General features: G+C 42.9%; 1 protein-coding gene across 2 annotated transcripts in view; it reads right to left on the bottom strand.

Moving 5' to 3' along the window:
* Nucleotides 1-20,565, bottom strand: part of vps53 (VPS53 subunit of GARP complex) — a 230,504-nt gene that overhangs the window by 31,747 nt on the left and 178,192 nt on the right. The gene's annotated exons all lie outside the window — the stretch shown is intronic.

The following is a 20,565-nucleotide window of genomic DNA, read 5'->3' as shown; positions in this document are numbered from 1 at the left end:
CAGGTTCGGTATAGAAAACTCTTTCTCTGGCTAGGATGTTCTACACTGGAGTAAATGCATTAAGCATGTCTATCCTTTGGTAATTGATAGTAATCTTTTGTAAACAATTTGCTGAGACATACCTGAAGTTCCAGTATATCATTGGAGTGCACATACTAGTTAAATGTACATTTTTTTCATAGAACTAATTTTTTGGCATCAAGTCAATGTAAAGTAGTTTGATTAAATGCAAGCTAGTTGAAAGTGCATCTCATTTAAAGGACTTTGATCTTCTTCACAGGTGTAAAACAAGTGTCTGTACTTTACGATGTGAACTGATCAGTTAAATCATTACAGTGCTTATTTGGAGTATCAATAAGCCTGAATGGCACTAAGTACTGAGATCAACGGTGATGCTTTTGAGGCTGTTCCTCAAGTGAATGCTGAAACTGCTGTCTTAGACCTCAGTCATTTTAAATACATGTGTACGCATCCAACAAGTGCTCCGGGGGTAAAATTCAACAGCACTAACCCTAACCCTGGAAAAGGAGTGCAGTGGTCCCAGTGTAGCAGTAACTTGCACATTCAACGTTTCTGATGTTTACAGCATTGTAGTTTTGTATATGACTGAAAATTACCATAATTACACCTTGCAGCCAATACTGACTGCATGGCGCAGCAGGGGATCAAACATTGATAAAAGTGCATAACAGTTAAAGCTAGCCTTTACCACTCAAAGCTAGCTTGCACCTTTTAAAGGAGACATGCCTTGTGGCTAAAGCAGGTACCCATCAACTGATTCAGACCTTGAAGATAAAAGAATGGCTTAGCATGGCAGAAAGGAAGCTCCATGGTATTCCAACACTTCTGGAGGACTTGGTTGAGAAAATGCAGAGAATGAGACATGGTCTTAATCCACAGGGGGCCATATGACCTCCAGGCACTTTCCTAGAAGGCAGTGACACTAGACAGTCGTAGCAGCCACTGTTAGGAGTCCAGCACCAAGGACCTGAATGTATTGCTGGAAAAGGTTCAATGACATCACATGAGTGGTTAAGGTCAGTGAAAGTACTTACAAATTCCATGTTCCACTAATTGCACAATAACACCCAACAATACTCAGTTACCACACTCATCTATCAACAATCACTAAATCATAGCTCATACAACATTCAAGGCTGCACCTCATTCTCACATGCCTTACACTGCCACAAGTCTCACATCCACATTACACAGTTTACAGACAGCATGACAGCCACATCACTGAAACAGGTCATGATATGCTTCATCCTCTTTTGCAGGGCAAGGTGACACACAATTGGGGACAGCAGATGCTAACCAGAAGTGGACACATATGCTTACATTTCATTAGCCTTACAGTAGAGGTGGTGCTCACCACTACTGGAATAGTTGAGGCCAATGGCAGTGAGGGAACACCAGAGAATTGGACTGACTGATTCTTTTTAACTTTATTCCCGCAAGTGGTTTTACACTGCAATAACTTTATACCTTACCTGATTTGTACTTACTTTTCTTCCATATTGAACACTAGCCCTGTTGAAGCCAGGTGATCTGTTTCACATGACTAACACCACTTTATTATACTGTTGTCTTTAACTGTACTGTTATAAAGAAGACCTCCATCAGGACTGACAGAATTTGAAGGCTATCCTAAATGTGTTCATGAGAGACTTCCGTTATCTCAGAATCTTATCAAAATCACTGCTCGGTGATGTGTGGCCTTGCCTTATTGTTCATTCTGCTTCTCCAAAGGAGTCCCATTTGATTACAACTGCACCTCTTCCATAAGGCTTGGCTGGACTGTTGTGCTCATTACCTGAGAAGTCTCTATGGCTGCACCCCAATCCCACTCCACTCATTGTAAAGTCTCTTGACTGTGCTTTTTATCCCAATAGTAAGAGGTGTGTGTCTGTGTGTGTGGAAGGGGAGCATATATTGAGCCTTTGTAAACAGAAAGATTGGCAGCTTGGGAAAATAGGAGCCTGTCTATTAACATAAGATTGCAGCTGTTATGCAGTAACTAAAAAAGCACACATTTCACATTCTACTACAACAAAGTCCCAATGTCACAAGTATCTTACTCCAAATTGTAGGCTTTCTATGCAGTTGGCTGAATCACTGCTATAGTTTATAAAAGACAAGGAAAGAATGTATTTTCCTTTTTCAGGGCATTAAAATAGTCCAACCTTAATAAAACATTACTCAGTCTGGAAGCCACACAGTACTAAGCTGATGAGCTCATTTCTAAAGTCATACTGCATACTATAATGAAAACAAAAGACGTGAAATTATATAGTGCCGTCCACAACCTCAATACAAAGTATTTTGGGAAGTCGTGTACTTTTGCAGTGTACACACAATTGGTATGTGGCAAATACAGCAACATCTGAACAAGGCCAGTGCTCAGAAGAAGCAATGAAATAACAACTAGATAGTCTGCTTATTGGTGTTAGCTGAAAAGTTCATGTCTATCAATGACCAACTCCTCTGCTCTTCGGCATCTTTTACATCTGTCTGAGGGGCAAATGGACTGTCAGTTTAGTTTCTCATCAGAATCTCTAATTTTAATCTCAACAGCACTTCCAATAGTGCAGTATATCCTCAGAACTGCATGAGGAATGTCAACCCAGATTTGGTACTTAAGTTTCTACACTGGGACCTGAACCACAACCTTCTGACTCAGAAGAAAGAGCACTACCAACTGAACCAATATAAGCAGTAGCTCAAAAAAAAGCCTAGATTTTGACTTTTGTAATGGCGGTAATCATGAGGCAACAGATTTGTTGCCCAATCGGACACACTTACCAAACCTTCTTTCTGCTGAAACAACATTAAGGAGCTGCATAACTGTTAACTGAACTGAAATGATGCTCTTCTGTTCGTATGTCTTTAATACTGTAGACCTTTCTCTACAATATAAAACCAGTGATTTTCTATCTAGAGTTGCAAAGAAGAGTCATATTGAAGCAATAACTCTGTTTCCATCTCCACAGAAGCTGCCCAAACTTCTGGATTTCTTAAACACATTTGGTTTTTATTACTGGAAATAGTTTTGTTTCAATTTATATAAATAATTTGGACATACACACAAAAGGAATGAGATGGGAATTTACTGAGATACCAGATTAGAGACTGGGGCACTCTGAGGAATAATGCATGTGGTTGAGAAAAAGGCTTTATATAAGCACAAAGCTTAGAAATGACAAACTGCAGGTTTGTACAATTAAATCAAAATAGGATATTCTAAGAAAAATAGCAGACGGAAACACACCCTAAATTCTAAAGCCATGGAAGCAGATATACCCACCATTCAAGATGGAAGTGCAGGTTGACAAACGTACTTTAAAAATACAAATGTAAATCCGTCAGTCATGATGGATTCAAGAAAACATAATCCTCAACCATGACCTCACCCCTCTTCCCCCACCCCACCAATCACCAAACCATCATTTCCCAGATCACATACAACCTCAGGAGATCTCCCATCCAGAGCTTCCAACCTCATAGTTCAGAAATCCTGCACCGCCCGATTCTACCTCCTTCTCAAGATCCACAAGCCTAACTACCCCGGCCAACCCATCATCTCAGCCTGCTCCTACCCCACCGAACTCTTCGCCACCTACCTCGATACTATCCTATCCCCCGGGTCCAGGAACTTCCCACATACATTCGGGATACCATCCACAACCCCCACCTCCTCCAAGACTTCTGTTTCCCTAGCCTCCATCTTCCATGACTAGGGCCTCCAAGCCCTCAGTTTCTTCCTCTCCTGACATCCCCACCAGTACCCTTCCACTGACACACTCATTCATTTGGCTGAACTGGTCTTGACCCTCAACAATTTCTCTTTCGAATCCTCCCCATACTCCAGACAAAAAAGGGGTAGCCATGGCATGGGCCCCAGCTAGACCGGTCTCTTTGTCGGCTATGTAGAACAGTCCATTATCCATGGTTACACCAGCATCACTCCCCATCTTTTCCTCTGCAAGACTGATGACAGCATTGGCTCCACCTTGTGCTCCCAGGAGGAGGTTGATCAGTTCATAAATTTCACCAAAACATTCCACCTCGACCCTAAATTCACCTGGACCATCTGACACCTCCCTCCCCTTCCTGGACCTCTCCCATCTCCATCAATGACAACCGACTCAACACCAACTTTTTTAAAAAAAAACCCACCGACTCCCACAGCTACCTGAATTACACCACCTCCCACCCTATCTCCTGCCAAAGTGCTATCTTGTATTCCCAATTCTGCCACGTCAGTCACATCTGCTCCTAGGAAGACTAGTTCCACCACAGATCACACCAGATGACCTCCTCTTTTAAAGACTGTAATTCCCCTTCCCACGTAGTTGATGATGCCCTCCAATGCATCTCATCAAAGTCTTGCACCTCTGCCCTCAAACCCCACCCCTCCAACCATAACAAGGATAGAACCACCACCACCCCCCCCCCCCCCCACCCCCACCCCCCCGGTCCTCACCTTCCACCCCACCAATCTCTGCATAAACCGCATCATCCGTTGACGTTTCTACCACCTACAATCAGACCCCACCATCAGGGATATATTTCCCTCCCCACCCCATCTGTTTTTCGCAAAGATCGTTCCCTACGTGACTACCTGATCAGGTCCATGCCCCCCAAAAACCCACCCTCCCCTGGCATCGCAGGAATTACAAAATCTGCATCCACACCTCCTCCCTCACCACCATCCAAGGCCACAAAGGAGCCTTCCACATCCAAAGTTTCACCTGCACATCCACCAATGTCATATATTGCATCTGTTGCTCCTGATGCAGTCTCCTTTATGTTGGGGAGACTGGATGCCTTCTTGCAGAGCACTTCACGGAACATCTCCGGGACACCCGCACCAATCAACCCCACAGTCCCGTGGCCGAACATTTCAACTCTACCCTCCCTTCCACCAACTCTGCCGAGGACATGCAGCTCTTGGGCCTCCTCCACCGCCACTTGCTCACCACCCGACGCCTGGAGGAAGAACGCCTCATCTTCCGCCTCAGAACTCTTCAACCCTAGGGCATCAATGTGGACTTCACAAGTTTCCACACTTCCCCCTCCCCCCCCCCCCCCCCAAACCTTACCCCAGTTCCAAACTTCCAGCTCAGCACCATCCTCATGACCTGTCCCACCTGTCAATCTTCCTTCCCACCTATCCGCTCCACCCTCCTCTTTGACCTTTACCCCTTCCTCCATCCACCTACTGCACTCTCAACTACCTTCCCCCCAGCCCCACCCCCTCCCATTTATCTCTCCACCCCCGAGGCTTCCAGCCTTATTCCTGATGAAGGGCTCCTGCCTGAAACATCGACTCTCCTGCTCCTCTGATGCTGCCTGACCTGCTGTGCTTTTCCAGCACCACTCTAACCTTGTTAATAAAACATAAGGCTACAGTAAGAATACTGCATGGATTACATTATAGGAAGGATACTAGTGCCATGAAAATGGTGCAAAGATTCACTGAACAGTAACAGTAACTGAAGTTACGGTTATGATAAACTTTTTGAAACCTTGAGATTCTAAGTGACTTGACAGGGTAGATGCAGAAAGGGCATTGTGACAGAGTCTTGTACCACTGGGTATAATCTCAGATTAAGAGAGGGTGACCATTTAAGACAGCGATGATGAGGAATTTAGTATCTCAGAGGGCAGTGAATCCGTGGAATTCTTTACCACACAGAGGGCTACAGAGGCTGGGTAATTACGTATACTTCGGATGGGATGGACAGATTTTTACTTAATAAGGGAATCAAAGATTAACTGGATAAAGCAGGAGTGGAGTTGAGAATGATCAGATCAACCTTGATTTCATTGAACGGTAGGGCTATGTTGTATGGTCTTGTAAAATATGGGCGTTTCAGTTGGAGTGGAGAAGATCAAGGATTTTAGAGACTTAGAGATGGACAGCATGGAAACAGACCCTTCGGTCCAACCCGTCCATGCCGACCAGATGTCCCAACCCAATCTAGTCCCACCTGCCAGCACCTAGCCCATATCCTTCCAAACCCTTCCTATTCATATACCCATCCAAATGCAGCTTCCTCGGGCAGCTCAATCCATGCACGTACCACCCTCTGTGAAAAAGTTGTCCCGTAGGTCTCTTTTATATCTTTCCCATCTCACCTTAAACCTATGCCCTCTAGTTCTGGACTCCCTCACCCCAGGGAAAAGACTTTGCCTATTGACCCTATCCATGCCCCTCAATTTCGTAAACTTCTATAAGGTCACCCCTCAGCCTCCGACGCTCCAGGGAAAAAAGCCCAAGCCTGTTCAGCCTCTCCCTGTAGCTCAAATTCTCCAATCCTGGCAACATCCTTGTAAATCTTTTCTGAACCCTTTCAAGTCTCACAACATCTTTCTGATAGGAAGGAGACGAGTAACGCATGCAATATTCCAACAGTAGCCTAACCAATGTCCTGTACAGCTGCAACATGACCTCCCAACTCCTGTACTCAATACTCTGACCAATAAAGGAAAGCATACTAAACGCCGCCTTCACTATCCTATCTACCTGCGACTCCAGTTTCAAGGAGCTATGAACCTGCACTACAAGGTCTCTTTATTCAGCAACACTCCCTAGGACCTTACCATTAAGTGTATAAGTCCTGCTAAGAGTTGCTTTCCCAAAATGCAGCACCTTCCATTTATCTGAATTAAACTCCATCTTCCACTTCTCAGCCCATTGGCCCATCTGGTCCAGATCCTGTTGTAATCTGAGGTAACCCTCTTTGCTGTCCACTACACCTCCAATTTTGGTGTCATCTGCAAACTTACTAACTGTATCTCTTATGCTTGCATCCAAATCATTTATGTTAATGACAAAAAGTAGAGAACCAGCACCGATCCTTGTGGCATTCCACTGGTCACAGGCCTCCAGTCTGAAAAACAACCCTCCACCACCACCCTCTGACTTCTACCTTTGAGATACAGAAGTTGGCAAAATTAAAACCTCTGACTCTAAGATTCTAACAGCACGCAAAGAGACCCTTTGGGCCATTGTACCTGCACCGATCGTCAAATATTTATTTATACTAACTCCAGTGTGCCATTAATTAAGAGCTTTTACAGGAGTAACAATCAATTCAAACACTAGCTAGTGATTTAGTAACAAGGAGGAATAAGCACAAGGTCACAAAAAAAATGACATTAATGCTAATATTTTCCATACAAAGAGGTTATTGGAGTAGGGAGAGCTCACAACATATAAAAGCAAGATATTGTAGATGGAAAAAGAAATCCTGGAAACACCACTCAGTAGGTGTGGCAGCATGCATGGACAAAGTAGCAGAGTTAGTATTTCAGAATCAGTGACTTTTCATCAGAAAACAGACCTCGAGTTGAACACTGTTTCTCACTCCACTGATTATGTCAGAGCCACCAAGTATTCCAGAGTTTGTGTTATTATTTGAGTATATATTTTGGAAGGCAGGTCCACTAAATAATTTAAAAAGGATATGGATTAGTATTTGGATAAGTACAAATGGTTATAGCGAAATCACAGTGAAATGGATCTGGAAAAGACCTCTCCTTTTGGAATGTAGCTCATGAAATCGCTCTGTTATATATTTTAATTAGAATATTTTCAGGGTTATTGTTTCACAAACACTTAAATATCTCCAAGTAATCTACCCATAGAATCTGGCAAATGTTAACTTTTTGCTATGTTTGCATGCTTACAGGGTAGGCATTCACCTTGTAATTCTGTACACCGTCTGCTAAAAATTACCTAAAGGAAGCAGGTTTGAGATCAAAGTTGGAGAACGGTAGAAACAGGTTGTGGGAATCTAGCCTTAAATCTTTGAACCATAGAGTGATTGATAGCTTTATTTAATTGTTAAAGATTTCTTTTCATGTTCTTTGTCTCAGGGGTTAGAGTGGAAGGGGGCATGGTTCATTACCTAGGCAGAGATATTAACTTGGCAGCTTTATGCCAATTCAGCTATTCTTCCTGTTTTTCTGTAAAGATGAGCACCAAAGACTCTGGGGAGGATTCAGTCTTCAATAAAAACTTTCAACTGGATCTAAGGGACACCTTTTTCATGCAGAGGATAGTGCGCATATGGAAGGAGGTGCCACAGGAATTGGTGGAGGCTGGTACAATTATAACATTTGGACATAGGTTTGCTTGCTGAGCTGGGAGGTTCATTTCCAGATGTTTTGTCACCCTACTAGGTAACGTCTTCAGTGGGCCTCAGGCGAAGCAGTGTACATGATTCCTGCTTTCTTTTTATATATTTGGGCTTCTTTGGGTTGGTGATGTCATTTCCTGTTCTTTTTCTCAGGGAGTGGTAAATGGAATCCAAGTCACTGTGTTTGTTGAGAGAGTTCCAATTGGAATGCCATGCTTTCTAGGAATCTTTGTGTCTCTCTCTGTTTGGCTTGTACTAGGATGGATGTGTTGTCCCAGTCTAGATTAATTTAGGGTATCTAGTCGGCATGGACGAGTTGGACTGAAGAGTCTGTATCTGCGCTGATCTAAAGATCACCATTATTTGGATTGCATTGATGAAGAGTTATGTCTTATTCTTTTTGTGTGGAGAATTCTAGGTTGATGACCTCCCAAACTTACTGACAGCTCTTTCAAATCTAAAGCTCAGACAAGATTAATTTTATCCCAAAGTTAAGAATTTTTAAAAAATGGGATGTGTGCATCATCGGCTGGCCCAGTATTTATTGCCCATCCCTAGTTGTCCTCAAAGTGGTGATGGGGCACTGCCTTCTCGAACTCCTGCGGTCTCAGACAGTGCTGTTAGGGAGGGAGTTCCAATATTTTGACCCATTGACACTGAAGAAATGGCTATACATTTCCAAAACAAGATAGGGAGTGATTTGAAGTGGAATGTGCAGGTGGTGGATGTTCCCACGTATCTCCTGTCTTTATCCTTCTAGATGGTAGTGGTCATCAGGTTTGGGAAGTGCTGTCTAGGGAATCATGCAGAATTTCTGCATTGCGTCTTATAGATGATACACACTGCTACTTCAGAGTATCAATGGTGTAGGCTGTGAATATCTGTGGGTGTGTTTCCAATAAAGATGGCTGTTTTGTGCTGGATAGTGTCAAGCTTTTCAAATGTTCTTGGAATTACACTCAACCAGGCCAGCGGGGAGTATTTTCTCACATTCCTGAATTGTATTGTGCAGACAGTGGGCTGATTTTGAGGGATAGAAGAAACAAGTTACTCATTGTAGGATTTCTAGTCTCTGACCTACTTTTGTCCACAGCATTTATATGGCTAGTCCTGTACAATTTCTGGTCAATAGTTACCCTCAGGAATTTGATAATGGGGGATTCAGCAAAAGTAATGCCTTGAATGTCATGGGGAGATGGTTGGATTCTCTCTTGTTGGAGACGGCCATTGCGTGGCACTGCTATGGCATGAACATTACTTGCCATTTGTCAGGTCAACTCTGGACATTGGCTGGATCTTGCTGCATTTGGACATAGACTGCTTCAGTGTCTGAGGATTCAAGATTGAACATTATTCCACAAGTCGACATAACTCCAATATTTTTTATTGGAAGACAGACTGCATCAGCACATCAGAAAGTACAAGATAATTCCTTCACATGTTTGGTGCTTTCTTTTAGGCATTTATTTAAAATCTCAGCCAGAAAATTAAACAGTTTATATGTTTTACCAAAGGCGATTGGAAACACATGATACATGCCATTCAATGCTTTTCCTCCTCAGGTAAATACCAGTTCCACCATTGGTACCTTATCCAAGTGACCATCCTACTGACCGGCCTAGACGACTGGGTATCCTACAGGGTGAGTTATTGATATTATTCAGGAATGGGCCCCTAATGGATTTTCACATCTTCAGACATGAGTGCAGAGAACTGTAGCTCTGATGGTTGATGGTTAAAAACTCTTTTTCAGCAAGGCATTTGATAGGATTCCCCATGGTAGGCTCATTCATAAAGTCAGGAAGTAGGGGATACAGGGGGATTTGGCTAGCTGGATTCAGAATTGGCTGGCTGACAGAAGTCAGAGTGGTTGTAGATGGAAAGCATTCTGCCTGGAGGACAATGTTGAGTGGGGTCCTGCGGGGCTCTATTCTTGGGCCTCTGCTCTTTGTAGTTTTTAATAAATGACTTGGATGAGGAGGTTGAGGGTGGGTTAGTAAATTTGCAGAGGACACAAAGGTTGCAGATGTTGTTGATAGTATAGAGGGCTACTGTAGGCTGCAGCACGACATAGACAGGATGCAGAGCTGGGCTGAAAAATGGCAGATGGAGTTCAACCTGGATAAATACGAAGTGATGCATTTTGGAAGGTCGAACTCGAATGCTGAATATAGGATTAAAGACAGGATTCTTGGCAGTGTGGAGGAACAGAGGGATCTGGGTCTGCAAGTACATAGATCCCTCAAAGTTGCCACCCAAGTAGATAGGATTGTTAAGCAAGCATATGGTGTTTTGGCTTTCATTAACAGAGGGATCGAGTTTAAGAGCCACGAGGTTTTGCTGCAGCTCTATAAGTCCCTGGTGAGACCACACTTGGAATACTGTGTCCGGTTCTGGTCGCCCTACTATAGGAAAGATACAGAGGCTTTGGAGAGGGTGCAAAGAAGGTTTACCAGGATGCTACCTGGACTGGAAGGCTTGCTTTATGAAGAAAGGTTGAATAAGCTCAGACATTTCTCTCTGGAGAGGAGGAAGAGAGGAGATCTGATCGAGACAATATAATGAGAGGAATAGATAGACTCAATAGCCAGACTTTTCCCCAGGGCAGGATTGATTGGTCAGAGAAGTCATAGTTTGAAGATATTAGGAGGAAGGTATAAAGGATCAGAGATAGGTTCTTTATGTAGAGAGTTGTGAATGCATGTAAATGCGCTGCCAGCTGTACTGGTGGAAGCAAAGTCACTGGGGACATTTAAGCGACTGCTGGACATGCATAAGGGTAGCAATGAGTTGAGGGGTGTGTAGGTTAAGTTACTAGATTTTACATTAGGATTAAATCTTGGCACAACATCGTGGGCCAAAGGGCCTATTCTGTGCTGTACTTTTTCTATGTTCGATAATTGTGAGCAGGAATTGGGAAATTATGTTGAGGTTGTACAAAACATTGGTGAGGTCTCTTCTGGGATACTGTGTCCAGTTTTGGTCGCCCAGTTGTAGAAAGGATACTATTAAGCCGGAGAGGGTTCAGAAGAGATTTACCAGGATGTTTGACTTATAAGAAAGGCTGGGACTATTTTCACTGGAGCATAGGAGTTTGAGATACCCTTATTAAAGATGATAAAATCATGAGGTGTATAGATAGAGTTAGTGGCAATTGTCTTTTCCCAAGGTTGAGGGATTTCAAGACTATGGGGGAACATTTTTAAGGTGAGAGGAGAGAATTTTTTTTAAAAGCCATGAGGGGAATCGTTTTTCTTTTACACAGGAGGTGGAATGAACTTCCTGAGGAATTAGTGGATGTGGGTACAATTACAAAGTTCAAAAGATACTTCAATAAGTATATGAACAGGAAAGGTTTGGAGGGATAATGGCCAGGAGTAGGCAGGTGAGACTAGTTTAGTTTGGGATTATGTTCGGAATGGACTGGTTCGACCAAACAGCCTGTTTTTGTCTGTACGACTCTATAACTCTATAAATCTATAATTTGATATTGATCTATACAGCTGTGCCATAAATGACTGATCAATGGTGGCTGTGATAAGATGACTTTAGAAACATGCATTATCAAGCTCAATAGGATTAGGCTTTGAAAAACGTTAAGCATGAACAGTGATACACAACTCCATGTGCACTGCTTTTTAAATAAAAATCTATTAAATAGAAGAAAATCAAAACTTTCCATTTCCAGAGAGACTTCAAACAAATTTTAAACATACAGCAATGTGAAATCACGTCTTGGGTATCAGTGCCTCATGAAATTAAATCGACAGGATTGTAACGACGTAGTCAGAATTCTCCACTATAAAAACACTAGGAGCTGTCCATAAACAGCTGTAGCCATAGTCAACAGCTGAGCTGTTGAAAGCCAATCCCTCAACCATACCATTCACACAAAGAATGTTGCTGTAACAAGCAAACAGAGAAACCTACAGATATGCAATGCTCTGATGGAATAAACAGCTGCATCCATAGTCAGCATGGCTTTGTACAAGGGAAATCATGTCTCACAAACTTGACTGAGTTTATTTGAGCAAGTAACCAAAAGGATTGATGAGGGCAGAGCGGTAGACATCGTTAACATGGACTTCAGTAAAGCCTTTGACAAGGTTCCGCATGATAGATTAATTAGTAAAGTTAGATCACATGGAATTCAGAGAGCTTGCCAACTGGAGACATATGGCTTTATGGTAGGAGACAGAGGGTGGTGGTGGAGGATTGTTTTTCAGACTGAAGGCCTATGATCAGTGACCATTCCACAGGGATCGGTGCTGGGGCCACTTTTGTTTGTCATTATGTAAATGATTTAGATGAGTATTTAGCAGATATGGTTAGTAAATTTGGGGATTACACCAAAATTGGTGGTATAGCAGAAAGTAGGCTATCAAAGATTATAAAGAGATCTTGATCAATTAGGTCAATGGGCTGAGTGGCAGATGAAGTTTAATTTGAATAAATGCAAGGTGTTGCATATTGGTAATACAAACACGGGCAGGACTTATACAATTAACAGTAGGGCCCTGGATAGTGTTGTAGAACCACAGAAACCTCGAGATTCAGGTACATAGTCCTTTGAAATTGTGTCACAGGTAGACAAGGTATTTAAGGCGGCATTTAACATGTTTACTTTAATTGCTCAGACCTTCACGTATTGGAGTTGGGATGTCATGTTGAGATTGTACAGGATGTTGGTGACACTTCTTCTGGATTACTGTGTGCAATTCTGGTTATTCAGCCATAGGAAGATTGTTATTAAATGGAGAGGGTTCTGAAAAGATTCACCAAGATACAGTGAAAAGTGTTGTTTTATATACTTATACAGGCAGATCATAACATACAAAATGCATCAGGGTAGTAGAACAGAGTGCTTAATACACTATTATAGCTGCAGAGGAACAGATCAGAATTAACATCAACAAAGTCTAACAGTGGGGAAGGAGCTGTTTTTTAATCTATTTGTCGAGGCATTCAAACTTTTATATCTTATGTCTGATGGATGAGGATGGAAGAGAGTATAACCGGAGTGGAAAGGCTCTTCAATTATGTTGGCTGCTTTCCCGAGGTAGCTGGAAGTATAGATAGAGTAAATAGGTGGAAGGCTGGCTCGTGTGATGGACAGGGCTGTGTTCATACCATGCAGTTGCCATACAATGCTTTCAATGGTGCATCTATAAAAATTGGTTTGGGTCTTTGTGGACATTGCGTGCTTCCTTAGCCTCCCGAGGAAGCAGAGACGTTGTTGTGCTTTCTCAACAGTCATGTCAATTTGGGTAGACCAGGACAGATTGCTGGCGATCATAACTCGCAGGAATTTAATACTCTGCACCATCGATACAGACAGGGGTCTGCCCTCCCCTCCACTTCCTGAAGTCAATGACCAACTCCCCCATTTTGCTGAGATCGATGGAGAGATAGTCATCTTTACACCATGCCACTAAGTATTCAATCTCTTTCCTGTATTCTGTCTTGTCATTGTTTGAGATCCAACCTACGATATTAATGTCATCAGCAAACTTGTAAATGGAGTTGGGGTGGAACTTGGCTGCACAGTCATGAATATATAAGGAGTAGAGTAGGGGGATGGGTATGCAGCCTTGTAGGGCACTGGTCATAGTCATAGAGATGTACAGTACGGAAACCGATCCTTTGGTCCGACTCGTCCATGCTGACCAGCTATCCCAACCTAATCTAGTCCCACTTGCTAGCACCCGGCCCATATCCCTCCAAACCCTTCCATTCTTATACCCATCCAAATGCCTCGTAACTGTTGCAATTGTACCAGCCTTCACCATTTCCTCTGGCAGCTCATTCCATACCCGTACCACCCTCTGTGATAAAGTTGCCCCTTAGGTCTCTTTTATATCTTTCCCCTCTCACCCTCAACCTATGCCCTCTAGTTCTGGACTCCCCCACCCCAGGGAAAAGACTTTGCCTATTTACCCTATCCATGCCCCTCAATTTTGTAAACATCTATAAGGCCCCTCAGCCTCCAACGCTCCAGGGAAAAAAGCCCCAGCCTGTTCAGCCTCTAACGATAGCTCAAATCCTCCAACCCTAGCAACATCCTTGTAAATCTTTTCTGAACATTTTCAAGTTTCACAACATCTTTCCCATAGGAAGGAGACCAGAATTGCAAACAATATTCCAACAGTAGCCTAACCAATGTCCTGTACAGCTGCAACATGACCTCCCAACTCCTGTACTCAATACTCTGCCCAATAAAAGAAAGCATACCAAACACCTTCTTCACTACCCTATCTACCTGCAACTCCACTTTCAAGGAGCTATGAACCTGCACTACAAGGTCTCTGTTCAGCAACACGACCTAGGACCTTACCATTAAGTGCATAAGTCCTGCTAAGAGTTGCTTTCCCAAAATGCAGCACCACACATTTATCTGAATTAAACTCCATCTGCCACTTCTTAGCCCATTGGCCCATCTGGTCAAGATCCTGTTGTAATCTGAGGTAACCTTCTTCACTGTCCACGACACCTCCAATTTTGGTGTCATCTGCAAACTTACTAACTGTGCCTCTTATGCTTGCATCCAAATCATTTATGTAAATGACAAAAAGTAGAGGACCCAGCACCGATCCTTGTGGCACTCCACTGGTCACAGGCCTCCAGTCTGAAAAACAACCTTCCTCCACCACCCTGTCTTCTACATTTGAGCCAGTTCTGTATCCAAATGGCTAGTTCTCCCTGTATTCCATGTGATCTAACCTTGCTAATCAGTCTCCCATTGACAAGGGGAACCTTGTCAAACACCTTACTGAAGTCCATATAGATCACATCTGCCGCTCTGCCCTCATCAATCCTCTTTGTTACTTCTTCAAAAAACTCAATCACGTTTGAGAGACATGATTTCCCACACACAAAGCCATGTTGACTATCCCTAATCAGTCCTTGCCTTTCCAAATACATGTATATCCTGTCCCTCAGCATTCCTTCGAACAACTTGCCCACCACCGACGTCAGGCTCACTGGTCTATAGTTCCCTGGCTTCTCCTTACCACCTTTCTTAAACAGTGGCACCACATTAGCCAACCTCCAAGTCTTCTGGCACCTCACCTGTGACTATCGATGATACAAATATCTCAGCAAGAGGCCCAGCAATCACTTCTCTAGCTTCCCAGAGTTCTTGATACACCTGATGCCCAGGTCCTGGGGATTTATCCACCTGTATGCGTTTCAAGACAACCATTACTTCCTCCTCTGTAATATGGACATTTTACAGTCTATATCCTCCATATCCTTTTCCACAGTAAATACTGATGCAAAATACTAATTTAGGACCTGTCCCATCTCCTCCGGCTCCACACAAAGGCCGCCTTGCTGATCTTTGACGGGCCCTATTCTCTCCCTAGTTACCCTTTTGTCCTTAATGTATTTGTAAACACCTACTGGATTCTCCTTAATTCTATTTGCCAAATCCTTTTTGCCCTCCAGATTTCCCTGTGAAGTGTGGGCGGCACGGTGGCTAGCACTGCTGCCTCACAGCGCCAGAGACCCGGGTTCAATTCCCGCCTCAGGCGACTGACTGTGTGTGGAGTTTGCACGTTCTCCCCGTGTCTGCGTGGGTTTCCTCCGGGTGCTCCGGTTTCCTCCCACACTCCAAAGATGTGCAGGTCAGGTGAATTGGCCATGCTAAATTGCCCGTAGTGTTAGGTAAGGGGTAGATGCAGATGTAGATGTAGGGGTAAGGGTGGGTTACGCTTCGGCGGGGCAGTGTGGACTTGTTGGGCCGAAGGGCCTGTTTCCACACTGTAAGTAATCTAATCTAATCTAATCTAATCTATACTCCTACTGCCTTTATACTCTAAGGAATCACTCTGTCTATCCTGTCAATACCTTACATGTGCTTCCTTGTTTTTTCTTAACTAAACCCTCAATTTCTCTAGTCATCCAGCATTCCCTATACCTACCTGCCTTTCCTTTCACCCTAACAGGAATATACTTTCTCTGGATTCTCGTTATCTCATTTCTGAAGGCTTCCCATTTTCCAGCCGTCATTTTACGTGCGAACATCTGCCCCCAATCAGCTTTTGAAAGTTCTTGCCTAATACCGTCAAAATTGGCGTCTCTCCCATTTAGAACTTCAACTTTTAGATCTGGTCTATCCTTTTCCATCACTATTTTAAATCTAATAGAATTATGGTCGCTGGCCCCAAAGTGCTCCCCCACTGACACCTCCGTCACCTGCCCTGCCTTATCTCCCAAGAGGAGGTCAAGTTTTGTACCTTCTCTCATAGGTACATCCACTTACGAATCAGTGCATTTTCTTGTACACACTTAAATTCTTCTCCATCTAAACCATTAACACTATGGTAGTCCCAGTCTATGTTTGGAAAGTTAAAATCCCCAACTACAACCAGCCTATTATTCTTACAGATAGCTGCCTAACTTTCTATATTCTCCCTTCAGAATCTCATCCTTTTCCCTTCCTGTGTCATTGATACCAATGTGTACAATGACCTCATGCTGATTCTTCTCCCCTTTGAGAAAAATCTGCACCGAGACATCCTTGATCCTGGCAAGCAACACACCATTCTGATTTTTCTCTGCTGGCTGTCTGTGCCCCTGACTAGAGTCCTGTAACACAATCGATTGCTAAGAACCCAATGTATCCCTCATTAGCATCAGTCTTGATACCAGAAACATGGCTGTTCGTGCTACATTCCCCTGTAAGTCCATCACCCCCGACGTTTTCAGAAACAGCACACTTGTTTGAAAATGGGGATAGCCACAGAAGACTCCTGTACTACATGCCTACCTATCTTGGAGCTAACCCATCTACCTGACCGTATCTGCGGCTTTTTTCCCTTCTTTTAATTGCTGTCCGTCACACCCGCTAGCTCTTGCAAATTCCTCATTGCCTCTAACGGTAGCTCCAATTGATCTGTTCAACCTGACAGGAATTGCAACCAACATTTATTGCAGATATAATCCTCAGTAACCCTTAAACTCTCCTGAAACTCCCACATCTGACCAGGAGGGCATATCACTCCACTAAAGGCCATTTTGCTCTTTCCAACCTACAGACCCAGAAAATAGTACCGTCTTATAGTTCTACAAAACACTGCTTCAGGCTAACTTAATACTTATGGATTATATTTTTAACATTTAAATTGAGACAGATCCCAATAAAAAACATATAATCAAGGAAGAACCCACTCTACTCACTATTGTAGATTTACAACAAGGCTATACTTAAAACTATTCACTTATCTGTTTCTGTATTGTGACCTCTCCCAAACAGGTTTCTCCAAGATCAGTTGTGAATTTCAGTTGTGTTTGGTAAGTTTTCCTAGACACACTCAGTGATACATGAATTCAAACAGCAGAGGCAGTAACTGCACAGATTCACTGCTGCATCAATTAGCAGTGTGGATTCCTTTCTCTCTCTCTCTCTCTCTCTCTCTCCTCTCTCCCCCCCCCCCCTCCCCCCCCTCCCCCCCACCCCCCCTTACCGACCATGTGCTTGTTGCCTTTGTCTGTCTTTCTCCCTTTTAAAAGTGCTGTTGCTTTGACTTTTTTTTCCCCAAAGTTCCAAAGCAATTGCAACAGCACATAAACAGTAATTGCTGCTCCTGGACTTCGAGAAAATCACTTCCAACACCTAAAATACCTCAAAAAAAAAAGAGCAGCCTGTTACAGCCAGAAATTTTTCCCATCCTCCATCGTGAATTACCTATGTTGAGAATTATCGCGGAGGTGGTGTCATTGCCTATTCTTACTGATTGCGGTGTATGGGTCAGAGGATTCTGTTACAGATAGGGAAGCAGAGATCTAAATCTCAGTTTAGAGAGGAGTTTATTTGGAATTATGGTGCCGAAGGTGGAACTGTCAATGAGTAGGAGTCAGAAGAAGATATCGTTACGATGCAACGTCCCGGGATGAGCGTCGAGCCAGGGAGATGGCATCTGCCATGGACCTGTTGTGCCGGAAGAAAAATTACAAAGGATCAAGGCAATTTGGTAGGCTGGAGGTGGTGTGAACCATGACTAACTTCGTGAAGCACTTTATAATTACGGAGGTCAGAGCCACCGGCTGGTAGTCATTGAGGTACGCTGTATGATATTTCTTTGACACCGGGACGATAGAGGTGTTCCTGTAGCAGGTGAGGACTTCAGATTATAGTAGGGGAGAGGTGAAAGATGTCTACAAATACTCCCACCAGTTGGTACGCACAGGATCTGAGTGCATGGCTGGGGACTCTATTGGGCCAGTTGTTTTCCATGGGTTTACTCTCAAGAAGGCCGATCTAAGGTCCTTGTTGGTGACTGTGGGGATAGATGCATCTGAACACTGTTGGGATGAGTGACACCGTTTCACTGACCTTCTGTTCAAAGCAAGCACTGAGCTCATCGATTAGGGATATACTGTTGCCAGTGATTGAGACTGACTTCATTTTGTAGCCCATTATGTTGTGTAAGCCTTGCCACAAATGATAGGTGTCCATGTGGTTGGTCTCTGTTTCAATCTTAGTTTGGTATTGCCTCTTGGCCCCTCTGGTGGCCTTACGAAAGTCATACCCAATTTCCTGTTTAGTCAGGGTTGCCTATTCTGTATGCTTCAAACCTGGACTTCAGAGGGAGTGGATCTCCTGATTCATCCATGGTTTACAGCTGAGGAACATTTGAATTAGCTTTTACGGCATTCAGTCTTCTACACACTTAAAGAAGTTGGTGGCAGTGGTGGCATGCTCATTTAGGTTGGCCACTGAGTTCTTTAATATAGTTCACCAACTCTAAGCAGTCACATTGAAGTTCTTCCATCGCCTCGGATCAACCCTGCACTACTTTCTATACTGAGTCCTTAAGCTTCAATTTCTGCTTGGAAGCTGGGAGGAGGAGGACAGCGTTAGTGATCTGATTTTCCATAATGCAGACGGGAGAGTAGGAAATGTTTGGAGGGATATGGGACAAAGTGGGCCAAGGGAGCGGGACTAGTTTGGTTTGGAAACATAATCAACATGGACGAGTTGTACCAAAAGGGTCAGTTTCCATGCTGTATGACTATGACCATAGTCTGCAGGTAGATCTCAAAAATATTCAGCCATTTATTAGTCTATTTATTTCTGAATGGTAATATTACTGGAGATCAATTTTGCAAATTAGGAGGAAGCAGACACATTAGAAAAATTCAAGTTAATTAATAGTAAGACATGCAATGTGACTAATGTTTAGGTGCTGAGCTACCCAGATAAATCTGGTTTGTTGTACTGCTCCTAACATATGCAGAGCCTTATGCAGCTAAGATATTTTTAGCATGAATAGATGTCCTGGCGCTCAGGAATATTTGTTCCTGTAATTAACCAAATCAGGGAACTTCACAGAGATGGTTGAAATGTATTTTATTTGTGCCCTTTGATATACATCTGAGACTACAAGCTTTCATCCTCTTCTGCTGGTTGAATTGGAATCCATTTCTCACAACTAAGAAAATGAAGACAAGTAGCTCCTCCAGAGAATGGTTGCACTTATGATCAAAAGCTAATACATATTGTCTTTGAGAGCTCAAGTCTGGCAGAATATTACAAAGCACAACGGCAAAACAAAGCAGTTATCAGCAATCCACCTTGAACACACAGTAAAGACTGACCCTATTTCCCATTCTCAAATGCATGGTTATATGCTGTATTTCTAAATAACACTGAACACCAGGATCCTAAGTAGTTACATTACAAAAACCATTGACACTGATCACTCACAGAATTAAATTTTATACACTTTATATCCATATCTGTGCAGTACTATGAAAATTACAGTTATATACTATCAAGTCACATGGCAGGTTCATTATGGAATTTTGCTCAATATACTGCAGTATTTCCAAAAAATTTTTTAAATAATTCTTTCAGAGACTGAGGGGGTTGTTGGAGAGGCCAGCATACATTGCCCATCCCTAACTGCCCAGAGGACAGTTAAATGTTAACCACATCACTATGGGTCTGGAGTTGCATGTAGGCTGGACTGGGTAAGGATGACAGTTTCTCTTCCTAAAGGACATTAGTGAACCAGATGGGTTTTCCCAACAATTGGCAATGAATTCATGGTGATCATTGGACTCTTAATTCCAGGGCTTTTTAAACAATTATTCCAAGAACAAAATGGTATATACCTGAGTTTCCAACACTACCCATCATTGTGATGCTCTTATATTGTTATTACATTTAAGAAATGGGAATTAATTGACATAGAATATATACCAGGATGCCACTTTTAATGTTGCTTTGCAATCATGCGTTGAGAAACAAATGTATCGATATATCAGTTTACCAGCCCTATGGAGATTCAAGCAATGTACTCAATGAAACTCAAGCATTTTGAATCAAAAGTGTACTGATTATACCTAATGGAAATGTGAAAACATAACAGATGCATTTTGTAATATTGACAATTTATTTTACTAAGTT

The sequence above is a fragment of the Chiloscyllium punctatum genome, chromosome 19, assembly GCF_047496795.1.
Source record: "Chiloscyllium punctatum isolate Juve2018m chromosome 19, sChiPun1.3, whole genome shotgun sequence".
NCBI lineage: Eukaryota > Metazoa > Chordata > Chondrichthyes > Orectolobiformes > Hemiscylliidae > Chiloscyllium > Chiloscyllium punctatum.
This window is presented reverse-complemented; position numbering and strand designations above follow the sequence as displayed.